Raw genomic sequence first — 15,741 nt, 5'->3', positions numbered from 1 at the left:
TGTTGAACTGCTAAACAAGCTTTGAGCTTTGTGAGATTTTTCCTCCAAGAAAATTCCTGTTATTTTTCCTCCAAGGAAGGGCTTGATCACTTTTTCTGAGTTTGAAGGCAAGTAGGTACTTCTGATTCCTGGCTTCAGCATCATTTATGATACCCTTTAGCTGCATTACCCACCTGCTGGCTGCCATTAATACTTCTGAGAATGACACAAGCAAAGATTTTTGGCTCCAAAACTTGTGAACGCATGAAGTTACACCAGTGTAAGTCGAGGTTAGACTTAACCCGCACCATATGGACGAGTGTTTTATTTTCCCACCTGGTTAATTGGTGCTGGGTTGGATTTGGCATGCGCTGTGTGGTTTCACTAGCTCGGAGTTATTTGAACTGTGGCTTTATCCCAATCTCCTGGCTCAGTTACACCAATAAAGCGTTTTTTTTTTTTTTTTTTTTTTTTTTTTTTTTTTTTTTCTCATGTAGCTCAGGCTCAAAGAACCATCTAATGAACAGCTAATACGTGTTAAGCTAACTTGGCCTGGAAGTGCTCACATGATGTCTACAAGATATTTCTGGATTTCTGTGAGTTCTGAAGAAGGTGAACTTCATTAGCAGCTTCATTTCATGCAAGCTTTCAATCTTGGACTGCACCCAGCTCTCTTCTGTCCTTGCCAAAGATGACACTGGGGACCTTTTAAGAGGGATTATGGGGTCCCTGTAAGGAAGGATCCCAGGTTATACTTCCTGCCTAATGTCCTTAATAGAAGGACAAAATGATGGAGCCAATGGACACCAACCAGGACCATCTCCATGGGCTGATCTGATCGTGGTGTGCATCTCAGAGTGCTCCAAGTGATTGCTCTGCCCCTCAATGGAAAAGGAAAGCAGGAGTTCACAGCAGCATGGATGAAGCCACAAAAAAAAAAAAAAAAGTTGGGGGGAGGATGCTGAGAAATGACCAAGCAAAAATCTTGTCTTTTCCAGAGGGAATATGGAATTAGATTTGTTTAATAGCTTCCATTTAAATGAAAAAGAGCAAGCTAGTCATCAGACTATGCTGCACAAATGCAATAAGAAGGTACCTCCAGCAGGTGTGAAGCTCCTAAGAGATATCAGCCCTGAGTGCAAACTCTGGCTCGTAAAAAGGGATTTGAGAGTGCAGGATTAATACGTAGGGTTGGAGCATTAAAGGAATTGGAGGTTGCAGTGGGAGCTGGAGCTGGAAATTTGAGCTAAAGGCTGCCAGGAGGTCATTTAAAACCTGAATTAAGAATTTGGAGAATTCAGAATGAAATCAGCCCAAGGTGCCAGACAATCAGGGGTCTGGAGAATGGAACCACAGGTTGGTGGACAGACAGAAGATGTGCAGGGGTAAGCAAAAGGAAAAACATGAAGAAGAAAACTGCAACATGCAAAGGGAATTCAATTGCAGAAGGACCTGGAAAGATGACACAGACCTAAGTGGTGTCCTTCAGACTGCTTAGTGTGTAGACAATATACAAAATCACTTTGCAAAAACTGTCTTGCTGAAAAAAAAAACCACAAACACCCAAGAAACATATATACATGGCACGGGAAGAGAGTTTTTTGCAGGCACTGCTGGAGAGAGCAATGCCTGATGGCTGCAGTACCACTGTGAATACAAACGGAGTTCTTATTACATGCAAGTTGGATGTAAGGTATAAATTAACTTATTTGAAACTGCAATGAAAGCTTTGCCAAGAAAAAAACTCATGCTGTTAAGCAGGGATGGGTTTTAGACTACACAGTGCAGAAATCCTTCCTGCAGTTGGTGTTTCTGCCCCTGAAGTGGAGATAAACTCCAAAAGATAAACTGTAATTATTTCAAGAAATGGTGTGTCTGTTCAAAGGCTGAGAATCTGTCTGACTGTCGCATCGATAGGGATTATATGCAGGCAAACAGGAATTCAAGGCAATCGAAAGCAAACAAATATAAATAAAAGGCAGGACTACTTGGAAGTATAGAAATAGCAACAGAGAGGCAAAATTTCCAATAGGCAAGTGACACAAATAAAAATTTAGGATAGAAAACTACTCCAGGGGTGCTCTACCAAACATTGGGAATGTTGTCCAGAAAAAGATGCCACTCAGTGGTTTGATGGGAAGAAAAACAGATTTTCCCATAAGAATTAATGTAATAGAGCAATATAAATGCGCGGGGATGTGATACCATGGCTCAAAATCGTTCCTATCCAAAGCCCATCCCTTAAGAAAGGTACGTGGTGATAGAGTTGGTGTGATAATTGAATAGTATGCTATTGAATTCCTTAAAAAGTACTGCAGGCAATCAGGCAATGGTATCTCTGTAGTTATTTTAATGCAAACAGATATGCTACTACCAAAGAAAATGGTATTCACTGAAGTAAGTTGCCCAAAAGACAGGTGGCAGAAGGGTGAAGGACAGAAAAATAGGTTAATGAGAGCAGTTAGAAGAGCAGGGTATAAATGATTGAAGGTGAATCTCCAAAACAGGGGGTAGGTAAGTGATGGAGAACAAGGTATTGCTGTGCTGTTAAAGAGCTCCTCTTTCTTCCAGGAAAACAACTGAAGTAGTGTACCAAACTAAAAATGGACTAGGGGGTAATGTTGTAAAGATAAATATATTTAAGAAACCTGTAGGCTTTTCATCTGAAGTGGCATAAATTTATTTGCCTGTGCTGTAACAAAATACTTGTCAGTTCTGGAATATCATTCCAAGAAATAACATTTCTATCACTGTTTATCTAACATACAAACCAATATTTGCTGCACGTGATAAGCCTGCTGCAGAAGTGGCAGGTAAGAGCCCAAAGTCTGATTTCTATGAGTTCAAATGGTTTGCAAATGACTTTGACTGTAAGCACGTAGCTTTAGGACTCGAGTACCCATACCGTAATGATCTGATGGGAAATTGCGTTAACACTTCTAAAAAAGTGCCTAAAACCCATCTGAGTCCAGTACCAAGCCCAGCTGGACATTGTTAAACTTTATAAGAGCTAACCTGGATTTGGGGTCACCATATGCTTGGTTGGAGACTGCTTGTGCAGCCAATGCTTTTAGAAACACAAACACAGGGTTCACACAAACATCATGAAAACAGTTAAAGGTCACAGTGTGAGAGGACTGTGTGGTTTAAAGCCTTTACAGCCTGAAGATAATGTATATAAGATGCTAAAATGTAGGGAAAAAGCAGTAGTCCTGGAGGACTGGAGGAGGTCCATCAAGCCCAGGATCCTCCACATGTGTTGAGAAGTGGTATCTAGGGGAACACAAAAGAAGAGGTTGTGTAGAAATGATCCTTCATTCCCAGTCTCGAAATCTATGAATAACCTTCAGTGGGTAGGGAAGGTAAGAGTGGCTTTGCGGAGATGTTGGGAATACCCATCTGAGCTTTCCAGCTTTAGCATCCTAAACATCCGTTGCTGAGACTGTTTTTCATAGAGACTAAAAAGCTTGCCTACAGGGATGAAGTAGTGGTCACATCTGTCAGCTTTGTTTTAAAAAGTAGCAAATTGGTGTTTCTCTGCTTTGAAAAAAAATTGCTCTTTTAATTTATTTTTTTTTTTTCTTTCCACTGACTCCTTTCAGCAGTGCAGCTTTTTGGTGTTAGAGAGGTATCTCTTTATGCAAAGCTATGCGGGAATATTTAACAAGTAGAAGTATTGCTTGGAGACAGCAGGCAGTGAACCGTATGGGCAGTTTGCTTTTCCCTGCCCGTGATTTCCTACGTGCATCTCTTGCACCAGTCCTTCCTCGTTAGCCTCCTTCCCGCAGAGTTTCGTGTGGCTCCTTCTTCCCAAAAGCTGCAGGGATTTTCCGAGCCCCAGTCTCGGACTGGATTTGTGAGACACAAATCACAGTGCTCAGCCCTCCCTCTAGTGGCTGCCGCACCGAGATGCCGAGAGTCGAGCCGCAAATTTCGGCTGATCTCTGCTCGGGAATGGGCAGCGGTGCCAAAATCGGACCGTGCGCCCGTGGGATGGGAAGCCGGACCCACGGCACGTGCTCCATGTGCACCGTGCCGTGGCTATGTTGCACGGCGTTTGGCCACATGGATGTGATTCCTGCTGTTCTTTGATTTAGATGGGATATTTGCAGGGCAGGATTTGTCATCCTGGGCGGGCAGATTAGGGTGTGAATGTGAAGAGCTGCATCAAGCTCCCCGTCTGCGACTCGCCACGCGTCTGGCCAAAGGCGCTTCTCCCTTGGGTTTTGTACTGCTAACATTTTGGTTCATGCAGGCCAGACATGCCAGGGTGAAAGCTGGCTTTATGTTAAATCTCATTACAGTTCCTCTGCGTTTCATCAGCCTGCAGACAACGCTCCTCGCTGCAGCATCACTCCTTGCAGCCGGAGGAATCGCAGCGAAAGCCTCTGCAGCTGCTGGGAAGGGCGAGGGGCTGCTGGGACCCCACCAACACCTCCACCTCCTCTCCTCCATCCCCACGGAGCTCCCAACCCAATGTGTGCGTTCTGTCTGCATCCACGCAGAACATGTGGCCGTGCTGATAAATGCCAGGAATGATTTCCGACTGCTGAAAAACTTTCGTTGCGGCTGCCTTTTGTGATCGCGGATCTCCCTCGGATGAGGTCTGTTTTAATTTCGGTCCGAGAGCCGCTCACCTGGCTCGTTACAGGACAACTGTTTGTAGCTCCTGACCAAATTTCTTCAGCGGTAATTGAGTTATTTTGCATCTCGCTCAGCTTGACTATTAAAATCAACTGGAGGGTTTCCCAGTTACGGCTGATTCTCAGGCAGCGGCACAAAGCTGCGCTTGAGCGTCTGTTGCTGCAGGGAACACATACATTTAAAAAAAAAATCGCCTCCCTGCGGTTTCTTATGAGAGATTTCTCTATTTAGCATCGAGAAAACAATTCTGCTCAAAATGAGCCAAAGTTATGCACGCTGGGTACCTCTGCCGTGCACAGAGCAGGAAGGGGAAGCCCATGAGCTTGGCACCCCTGCAGCTCCATCCACACCAGTTAGGGAGAGCCAATAAACCAACCACTGCCAGGATAAATACTGTCCCCTCCTAAAAGGATGATTTGGGAGCTGTCCTATGCCTGTGCTGTCCCTGTCCCTGCGTGGGGACCACTTTTGACCATCCCTATGAGGAGATCCCTTTGACTTCCCTTCTGCTGCTGGCTCACAGATCCTCTGCTGCATCTCCCAGCCTTTCCCTGCTGTGATGGTGGCTGGAAACTTAAAAAAAGAAAACAGAGGAGCAGGGATTATCCCTCAGATCTGGGAGCTGTGGCTTTGAGGTTATGCTTATGGCATGACCCTGTCCTTGCAGAGCCTTGGGAGACATCTCCAGGACTGCAGGACAGTACCTTGGCCACCACATGCTGAAAAAGGTAATGGAGGGACAGGAGCCACAACTGCTCTCTGGCTGTCCTAATGTCTCCTTACGTGCCTATGCATTCATTATACTGCTATATTAAATTGTGGCAGGTCTTAAAATGTCTGCTGCAGGCTGGGGTGAGCCCAGGCTCACGGTATTTTGGGTGTGATACAGATCGTGAATCTAAAAAAATTCAAATTAAATCTAAAAAGCTCTATCTTAACCCTTAGATAAGTTAACAACAGCGCATTTTTGACCTTCTCATGCTCACAGGGGAACCTGTGAGCTTTCCTTTGTGCTCCCCCATCACCCAGGACGCCGGTGCTACCCAAAGTTGACCGTGTTGAAAGTTGGGTTATTCCCTTATACTGTGACCAGGTATTAATAAGCTGCAGCTCTGGGCAGTGATGAGACCGCAGGAGAATTTCTGCTTGCACCAGAACTGCCAGGCACTGCTGGAGGGGAGCAGGAGATGCTCACCCCAAAGGAACCAAGGCCCCTTCCAGAGCAGAAGACACCATTTTGGGGGCATCTGGTGGAAATCCCTGCCTGCTCACCCCTCTGGAAGGTCATCAGGGGCATTTAACGGGCAGAGAATAGCTGCTTTTATGCCGTGTGAGATATTTATATAGATAAGGGCTGCCGGTCACTGGGAGGCTGCCCAGGGCTTTAATGGTTTAATTGCTGTTTCCTGGATATTCCTCTCTCTGGCGTTCATCACAGATGACAACGGTGGTTTCGTGTCCGCTGTGCTGGGCTGGGTGTCCCCGGGAATCTCGGCTCCTGGAGCTGTTGCTGCTCCTGGATGTCTCTGCAGGTCTGGGGGCATCCTTGCAGTCTCCCCCCAAGCCTAAATCACCCCAGGAACGTGGGCTTATTTCCTAGCAAGACGATGCTGGTCCCTGTTATAATCCCAAGGCATGAATGATGGAGCACAGCTTGGGGCATCCTTGCAGTAACCCCTATAAAAATGCCATGCACGGGGGGCTGAGACCGGGGTGGAGACGGTGCAGGACAAAACCAAGGGGAAGGCTGGAAGCCAAGCACATTTTGGGTACCTTGGCATGCACCGGCGGTGCCACGAAGCTGCATTAGTGCAAAGCGAGGGACAATTAGACCTTTTAAGACTTGCGTGTGCTAGCAGATAAATACGCCATTTGCTCCACCCTGGTATTGATCCTTAAATGAAAACATGCTGCCCTCTGCTCCCGGCTCCATTATCTCCAACCCCAAACACCCAGAAATCACAGCCAGAAGCCCCCATATCACAAAATTGGCTTTGAAGTCCTCGATCATATTTTTAGTGCTCTTCCTAATGTGCTTTGAATTGGCCTTTTGCTTTTCTAGGGGCTGGAGTAAGCCCAACTCATCCCTCAAACCTTCTGAAAATGCGGGTTTTTAGAAAACCAGTTGCCTCCAAGGCCTGGGGCTTTAAGAAAAACAACATATACGTATGAATATGTATTCCTACATATATTTATCAATGAGTTGTGTAATAGAACAACAGAAGTGTGCAACACAAACTCTCTTTGAGAGGGGGACAAGCCACCTGTGCCCAATGTGCTGTGCGTTGTCTTCCTGGGACCTAAAGGAGAGGGCAAATGTTGGCTGGGCTGCATCACCCTTGGTGTCACCAGCTGGGGGTTTTTACCTGTGCACCCCTTTCCCTTACCCAAAGGCATTCAGACACCTCCTCACGTTCAGCCTGGGTTAGGGCCAAGGGCCTTAAATCACAGAGGTCTTCTCTGCCGAGCCTTAAAAGCCGATCTGGGGCTGGAGCTGTGCCCGGATGAGTTTTATCAGTGAAAGGAGTGAGGACCTGACAAAAACACTATAAAACTTTCAGAGCTTAAAGGAAAAGAAGCACCTTCTCCCATGGGCACTTTAACAAAGTGGGATGTGCTGGGTTTGAGTCCATGCCCACAGCGCACTCATGTGCACCTCTGCTTAATTCATCTCTTGGCGCTTCATCCTTTAAAGCTGCCAGCAGCACCTTAGCTTCATAAATCTGCTGGAGAAAGCTGCTGGGAAAGTGTCTGGGTGTGTTTTTGTGCAGGGATGGTGCCACCTTTCCGTGGGCATTGCGAGTCCTTGGGGAGCTGCTCGGCAGCAGGAGCCCTGGGGAAAGGCTGCAGCATCGGGAGCGCTGCCGGGCAATCTCCTGCCCGCCGTGGCATCACAGGAAGGCTCTGAGCCATCATATTTAATGCATGAGGAGCCCCAGGATGATCTTTTTATAGGTGGTGCTCTCAGGCTTCACATTTTGTTTCAGCTGCTGGGCTGTAAGTGCTCTGAGATCAGGGTCTGGTCCCTGGGTTGGTGGAGGAGCTCGGTGGGACCAGCCTTTGGGGCTGGGGCATCGCTGGAGACCTGCTCCTCATATCAGGGGCATGTCTGCTCAGCCAGGCAGACAGGGTTGGATTCGAGGTCCATTTTGGCAGCTTCCCTTCCCTTGAAACTAAAGAAAATCTACCTCTGGGTGAAAAAATTACACCGCTGGGTTTTGTTCTAGATGAATGGGATTCTGGAGACCTGGACACGCTGATGTGCTGGGTGAGGAGTTTTTGGCTGTGATGAACACATCAGTGAGCCTCCCTGCACCTTGCAGGATTTGGCCACTGGTTCGGACATCTATGTGCACCAACTGACTTGGCATTAAAAACCCAAAGGCTCTTTTTGCACAACTGCCAAACAAAAAGCACACTACATCTGAAATGCCCATAAAATCCTCTCAGTTCCCCTCTCTTGCCTCCTGGCCATTTTTTTTTTTTTTTTTTTCCATGGTGTAGAGGACACCTGCATATTGGGAGCTGGCTTCCACCATGGTCCAGAGCAGGAGGTGTCCTTGGGCCAGAGACCAAAAGCCGTGGAAAAAGATGGAAATTGTCAGAGAAGGATGGGCAAAGCAGCAGAAGATGGGCTGTCCCTGTTTTTAATCCACTGTATTTCCAGTTTAGACAGACTTGTGAAGTGGGATATAGGTGGGATTGCCACCTGGTCTAGCCCTAGAAACCTTGATGGTCCTTAGCCATGTAGTGTTTTTTTTTTTTTTTTCTCCCCAAGAATGATGGAAAATACTGGATGTAGGCTTTGTTCCAAGGCAGAGTGATGAAGCATGTCCTTCTGTCTTCCTGACACACATTTTCTAACCTGGTATCAAAATCCTCCACGAGCAGTTCCCAACCCAGCTGCACACAATCCATCCCCATGCTCTACCAACCTTGGGAGAGCAAACTTTCCGGAAAGCAGAATAAGAAAAACACAATACCAGCTGAATCAAACATTTTTTATTTTATTGACCGTATGAGTAACTGGATCCTGGCTCTGCTGGGAACCTTAACCTGCTGTTAATGAGTACTGCATTTTGAGGGTGCTGTGCCGGATGGAGAGGTAAATCCAGGTCCCTTGGAGGCAGAGGGATAACCACTGCTCTACGGCCCCTTCCTGATGCATCTCACATCACCACATGTTAAAAAACGCAGGGCATTTGCCTTCTCCCCAGCAAAATCTGACCAGCCAAATCCCTTGCTGTATAGCACAACTCCAAGTAGAAGGGAAAAGGAGAAGAAAACGCAATATAATAGGCCATGATATAGTGCTATCTATAAATATTTTACCAGGAAAGGTATGCGACTGGTATTTTGAACAAATCCCCAGCCACGTTTTTAATAAAGTGCCTTTAGCATGCCACTCTGCCGTGTTTAAATCTAATTCCAGTTGTCAGTCAAATCGCTGTATGTTATTAACCTATGGGCATAATTGCCTATTCCAAGTCTGCAGCTCTAAGAGGCTTTATGTATGATTGTAATAAATGAAATAACTTTTATGATTCCAACTCACAGTTGAACACATTGACATTGAAAATTACACACGCATACTCATTCCTTTTGTCTTCCCATATAAGATATCATCAGTGCGACAGCGACTGCGGAGGAAAACCCGTGTTCGCAGGGAAATTGCTGAGCTTTGTATTAGCTCATCTCTACAGCTGTTGCCACATGGAAACACTTCAGCACATCTTGGCTTAAAATAAAAAAAAAGTCTCCATACAAAGAAGAAAACGTTCATAGAATCGCCGCTGCGGGTATCAGCAATGGAGAAATCCTCCTACGCCACTGCGGCCAAAGCACTTAATATCAGATTTGGGCACTGATGGCTGCTGTCTCTCCATCTCCAGCCTCCTCCCTCTCCCAGGCTTTTCCCTGTCCCTGGCTGGGCACACTCCCTGTTGTGCTTTCTGCCTAGAGGAGGAAGTGATGCAGAAGGGGAGATCGTTCGTGGGTTATTTTTGATTTGTCATCACGGGGGCAAAATGAGCACGAAACGCTGCCAGGGCAAAAGCAGCATTTTCCAGCCTTTTTGTGCTGCTGCAAACCACAGCACGATGGGGAAGGCAGGAGCAGGTCACCAAAGGACGTAGGTGCAGGCAGGAGGTCCCAAAAATCATCATCTGAACCACTCATGGATGTGACCAGAGTCTAGAAGGGGTTACAGCCCTGATGGTAATCAGTGCTGGGAGCATCTCCCCTGGCAGTACCAGGCACCTTGGCTTCTGTTTGCTTGCCCCAGGCATTTTCACATTTAGACTGGGGCTGGGGAACATCTGGAAGGTATGTGGGCAGCCCCTACTTGCCTGCCAGGCTGTACCTGGGTGGTTCACAGGCATGAGGGGACTTTGGGGTGGCTGAGATCTGGGAGGGTGAACCCCACCTCTGCAACTCCTCTGCCTCCCTGTCCTAATGGCTGCTGACGGCAGGCTGGAATGCTTGGAAAGCTCTTGCAGAGGACTGGACCCAGCCTAAAATACCGTGAAGGACAGGAGGAGCAACCCCCACTGCAGGCCAGCCTCTAGCCTGTCCCTAAATACTCCCAGGAGGGAGACAGAAGAGGTGGGGGAAGCCTTTAGTGGGTCTGCTCAGAGCTTGACTTGAGTATGAGGAGAGGCCTCACCACTGGCCACTTCCAGCGACCCATGCCTGGGGCACTTCATCCTCTGTTATCAAAGAACCACAGAGCAATTTGGGTTGGCAGGGACCTTAAAATCCATCTAATTCCATGGGCACGACCCCTGTCCCCAGTCGAGGCTGCCCCCAGCCCCATCCAGCCTGGCCTTGGGCCCTGCCAGGGATGGGGCACCCACAGCTCCTCAGGGCAGCCTGCACAAGGGCCTCACCACCCTTATTTTGACAAATTTCTCCCTTATGTCTGATCTAAACCCTGTGTTTTGGATGAAATGGTCCCAAAAGCCTGTAAGAAGGATATGGCTGAAGCCTCCTGAGGTGAAAGCGCTGCTTCCTGGCTGTGGGGCAGGAAGGCCCCAGGATCTTCCTCTTGGGACCTGAGGGCTGGGACAGGCTGGAGGACTAAAATCAGGAGGTTTACACTGAAGGATACGAGGGACACTCCAGGAATCAGAGTTTCTGGGTCAAATATAGGTGTGTTTATGTGCCACAACGTATAGGTTCACACGAGAAGGGGTGCATCTATTCATATATTTCCAGGCACTGGCAGCAACTGAGGTGCTGTTTTTTCAACAGGCCTCATGGCACCGCTAAACCTTTGGATGAGGGTCATGCCTCTTCACCTCTGGCCCTCTGATCTTGTTGGGGAGGTCGGGATCTACCCCTCTAACCACAATGCCCCAAGGAGCTACAGGAATCCCTCTTCTTCCCTCATCCCCCAACAGCCAGGACCTCTCACCCCAGTGCAGCCCCATTCCCAACTCGGGACCAGGTCCACACTGCCCCCCGGCTCCCTTTCATTATTTGCACATTATTTTCTGGCTCTGCCCCTTGGCTGCAGGGTAAAGCATGCGGAAAGCCCTATAGGCACTGGGATGCCTTAGCAGCATCGCTGCCCCGTCATCGCGGCAGGGCTCGGGACCGCACGCACGCACGCACAACTGTGCAAGTGCCATGGTAACGCTGCATCCTCCGGCCTCGGCAGCCCAGCAGCAAAGCCTGCGTCTGCCTTCCAGCTCCAGGGCACCAGAAGACCTCGGCCCCTCTCCTCCAAGCTGGTTTTCTCATGTGGTCAGAGCTAATATCGTCTTTTGGGTCCCCAGTGTCACAATTGGGATTATTCTGCTTACCGCTCCGATTCTTCCGGGGCGATGGGACAAATGTATTTCTAGGGGACGCTTCCTTTAAAGATGCCTTAATAATAAAAATGGGGTGGCCTCAGGAAAAATAAATTTCTAGGGTTGATTCCTTTTAAGATGCCTTAATAACAAGAATGGGGTGGCCCCGGTGTGTGGGAGCATCACCGAATCACCGTGCTCTCGGCCGTCCCCAGCCTCGAGGCACTGCTGGCGGCTTCCCTGTCTGACCCCATAATGATGTCACCGAGATCGCTGTTTACGGCCTCGCCGGCGGTCTAAATTTAGAGTGATTGAGGAGATTTGTGACCCCGTCACCGGGAGGTGTGGGGGGGCCGGGAATGATGCGCGGGTCCCGGGTCGCCGAGGCTCGCTCGGTGGCAGCTGGCGGAGTGGTGTGCGGCAGCGGTGCTGTCCAGGAAGGGCAGAGAAAGGAAAAATATGGGGCTCTCGGTCCTTTTTATAGCCCAGGCAATTTAATCGAGCTTGTTGCTTAGCCGAGACGTTAAGAAAGGTTTTTCCCCTCGAATCCTGATTAGATTTCCCAATAAAACGCCCACTTTGAGTGCTGCTGCTAGGAGATGTGTTGGGTCGCTGTTCGAGGAGGCACCCGGTGTAAAAATAAACCCAGAAAAGGAGCTGAATGCCGCAGGGATGTGGAGGAAAAGACCTTGCTGCGGGGAGCCCACCATCCTGCATGGGGCTGTGTGGATGGCCGCACTGGGCTCGATGGAGACTGGGGAAATGAGGGAAATGGAAGAATTTTCCCCATCTTCCCTTCTGTGCCTCCCTGCTGGAGCCAAAGCATCCTGAGCCAAGCCAGCGCGAGCAGATTGGGATGGAAAATGGCACAAAACTGCAGGCAGATGAATCTGCATGTCCCAGCCCCCCGCTGCACCATCCGCCCCTGTCCTCTTGGTGCAGGCACCAGAGGGTCCCTTGTCCCTGTCCCTGTCCCCAGCCCTTATCCCCCTCAGGGCCAGGTTATCCAGGGGCATCGCTGTGGCATTTGTGCTGCTTAATTCCCCCCCCCTAACCCAGGAGAGTTTGGGGTGGGCAGGTTTCGAGCTGCTGTGTTTACATCGGACTGCAGAAGGAGGGGACAGGGGGGAGCTGACGTGCTCGGAATAAAACCGGGCCACCTCCTCCTCTACCCCGCAGCAAAAAAAAAAAAAAAAAAACACAGCCCAAATGCATCTGTCACCCCGGCCCCGCGCCATTCCCGTACCCAAAGCGTCCACCCCGAAGAGGAGGGGCCGCCTTGCTGCGCATCTCAAGGGGCAAAGGTCCTGGAGAAACCCTGGCCTGATGTATTCTGGGCACTGCAAAAATTCTGGGGATTAATATTAACAGGAACCCCTCTTCCCCTCCTCTGCAGCCCCCGGAACCACAGCACAATCCCAGGCCTTTGGGCGCAAGCCTCTTGCGTCTATCCATCCCAGCCGTTCTGCAAGCCACAAACGGGTTATTTATTTGTTTGGGGTTATTTCGATATTGTTTCCCTCTCCCGTGCTGCAGATCAGTAATTGAAAAGCCATTTGGCTGGCTCGCCGGCAGGAGAGCGGAGGGGTGAGGCCGTGCGCTGTCAGCTCCAGCGGCGCGGCGGTGATGCTCAGCGCACAGCGCAGCGACCTGCCCGCGGGGATGGAGGCGATCCCAAATAGATCCCAAATAGAAGGGACCCCAAATCTCCTTTATTTTCCCTTTTATTCCTTTAGCAGGAGCCCTCTGCCAGCTCAGACTCTCCTGGAGGTCCAGGATGAGGATGCGCCCACCCAGGCTTGAGCAGGCGACCGCAGGCTGCTGAATTTAGAAGCTGTTTGTATTATTTTTTAAAAAATTTTGGGGTGGCTTTTAATATTTATCCCCCACCTGGTGCTGAGCGCGGGTGCTTGGCGGGGGACCTGCCTCCGCCGGCAGAAAGAGAAGGGCGAGAAACCTCCGCGAACAAAGGAGAGGATGCGGGAACCCGCAGCGAAAGAGCTTTATTGGCACGGCACAACCCGACGGGCTCCTTGCGGCGTCCGCAGCCACCGGGACGGACGCACAACCGGGCAGGGCTGCCCCCAAATACCTGCAGCACCCCTGGGGGGGTGCAAAAAGGTGTCCCCAGGACCCCGAGCTGCTCTCTCTGCTCCTGCAGGCACCTTCCCGGAGGCGAGGGTCTGGGCGCAGGGCTGCAAAAAGAGATGGAGCCCCCCAGGATGTCAGCCAAGGGCCCCCCCTTGGTCCCTGGGGTGGGCAGCGGTGCCTCCAGTAAGGCCTGGCCTCCACCAGTGAGAGGCACCTGCTGGGAGCACTGGGCCGGCCCCCGGGATGGAGGGGTGCGGGCAGTGGTTGGCCTCCGGCTGCAAAGAGAAGGGATGGGGGAAAAGGAATGGGGGAAAAGGGATGGAAAAAGGGATGAGGAATGGGATGGGAAAAAAGGGATGGGGAAAAGGATGGGGTAAAAGGGATGATGGAAAAGAAATGGAAAAAGGAATGATGGAAAAAAAATGGGAAAAGGGACAGGAAAAGGGATGAGGAATGGGATAAGGAAAAGGGATACAGGGCTGGGTGAAAAGGGATGATGGAAAAGGGATGGGAAAAGGGACAGGAAAAGGGATGAGGAATTGGATGAGGAATGGGATGGGGCTGGATAAAAAGGTATGGGGAATAGAATGAGGGAAAGGATGGGGAAAAAGGGATGGAAGAAAGAGATGGGAAAAGGGCCCCAGCGGGACGCGGGGGTGGCGATGGGCTCCCAGGCACCTCTCTGGCTAAAAGAGGAGAAAAAAGGTGGAGGGGAAAAAAAAAAAGAAAAAAGAAAAATCATGAAAAAAAAAAAAGAGGAAGAACATAAAAAAAGGGGGGGGTGGTGGTGGCAGAGCAGCCCCGGGGCTGCGGGCGGCTCTGCGGGGGCACCCGCTCGGCGTTAGGCCGCGGGGTCGCGGCTCCCCTCGGCCGCCCTCGGCTTCCAGTTTGCGGGATTTTTATTTTATTTTCTGCATAATTCAGGTGCTGCCTTCCCCCCCCCCCCCCTTTCCTCCCCCCCCCCCACCCCCCTTCCACCCCCTCCCCTCGGCTGCTCGCACACGCCTCTCGCCGGGTCTGTGTTAGGGGTATAATGAGGCAGCCGATGGGTAATTGGGATCTTTTGTAGGGAGGATGTATGGCCGGGGCAGCTGCTGGGGGGGTGGGTGGGGGGCAGCTGCGGGGGGGGTTTGGGGGGGGCAGCATTACCATACAAAGGGAACAAATGACATGTTTATCCCTCCAAGAGATTTACGCCCGGCCTCGCCCTGCAGACACAGCACTCCCCCCCCCCTCCCCAAACCTCCCCGACACTTTTGATCTAAATTATAAGGATTAAAGGAGAGGGGGTGGAGGGCACAGACACACAAACAGCCACCGGAAAAATAACAGTAATAAGGAGAAAGCTTGAAAAAGAAAAGGAAAAAAAAATAAAATAAAATGAAAGAGGCTTTGCCCCATCCTCCCCCCCCCTCCCCACCCCACACACACACAGCGTGAGCCCCGGTGACCCCAAGCCCTGCCCTTGCTTTTAGCAGGGAGGGAAAAAAAAAACAAAAAAAAAAACAAAACACCACCAAACCATCGCTCTGCGGAGATTAAAAAGAAAGGAAAAAAATAGGGAAAAAAATAAAAATAGGGGAAAAAAAATAAAGAGAAATAAAAGCAAAAGCACAAAGCGGCGGCTCCAGCCCAGCCCCGGGGGCAGCAGCCGCGGCCCCCCCCGGGGTCACCCCCGAGTGACAGCTCCGTGCTCCCCCCCCCTCGGGAGCTCGCAGGGACCCCCCCGGGGACCCCGTGCCACCCCCCAAAAGCCGAGGCACCCCCTCTCGGCCCCCCCAGCCCCCCCTTTTTTCCCTTTATCCGCGCTGCGGGTGCTGCCACCTGCGCCGGTGCGCAGAGCGCGGCGCATCCTGCGCGCCCCGCGGCCGGGCTGGGGGGGCTCTGCCTCCGCTTTTTGGGGAAAGGGGGGGGGACGACGACAGGGACGGGGATGGGGAGCGCGGGTGCGGAGCAGCCTCCGGCCTCGCCTCGATGCTGGTCAGCCTCGTTCTTGGCATTCACCGCGTGCCTTAATTGTATGGACATTTAAATCAAGGTCCGCTGTGAACACGGAGAGAGGGGCCTTTCCTCGGGACGGAAGAAGGGGGGGGGGGGTGCGCGTGTGAGGGGGGGGGGGGGCAAATAACGGTGATGGAGGGGTGAAGGGGGGGGTATTCAAAATAAAATAAATGGAAAAAAAATAATAATAAAAAAAAATAATAAAATTAAGGGAGGGAAGGAGGGGAGAGAG

The sequence above is a fragment of the Netta rufina genome, assembly GCF_964035555.1.
Source record: "Netta rufina genome assembly, chromosome: 3".
NCBI classification, from domain to species: Eukaryota; Metazoa; Chordata; class Aves; order Anseriformes; family Anatidae; genus Netta; species Netta rufina.
The sequence above is the reverse complement of the archived record's forward strand: the minus strand, read 5'-3'. Positions refer to the sequence as shown.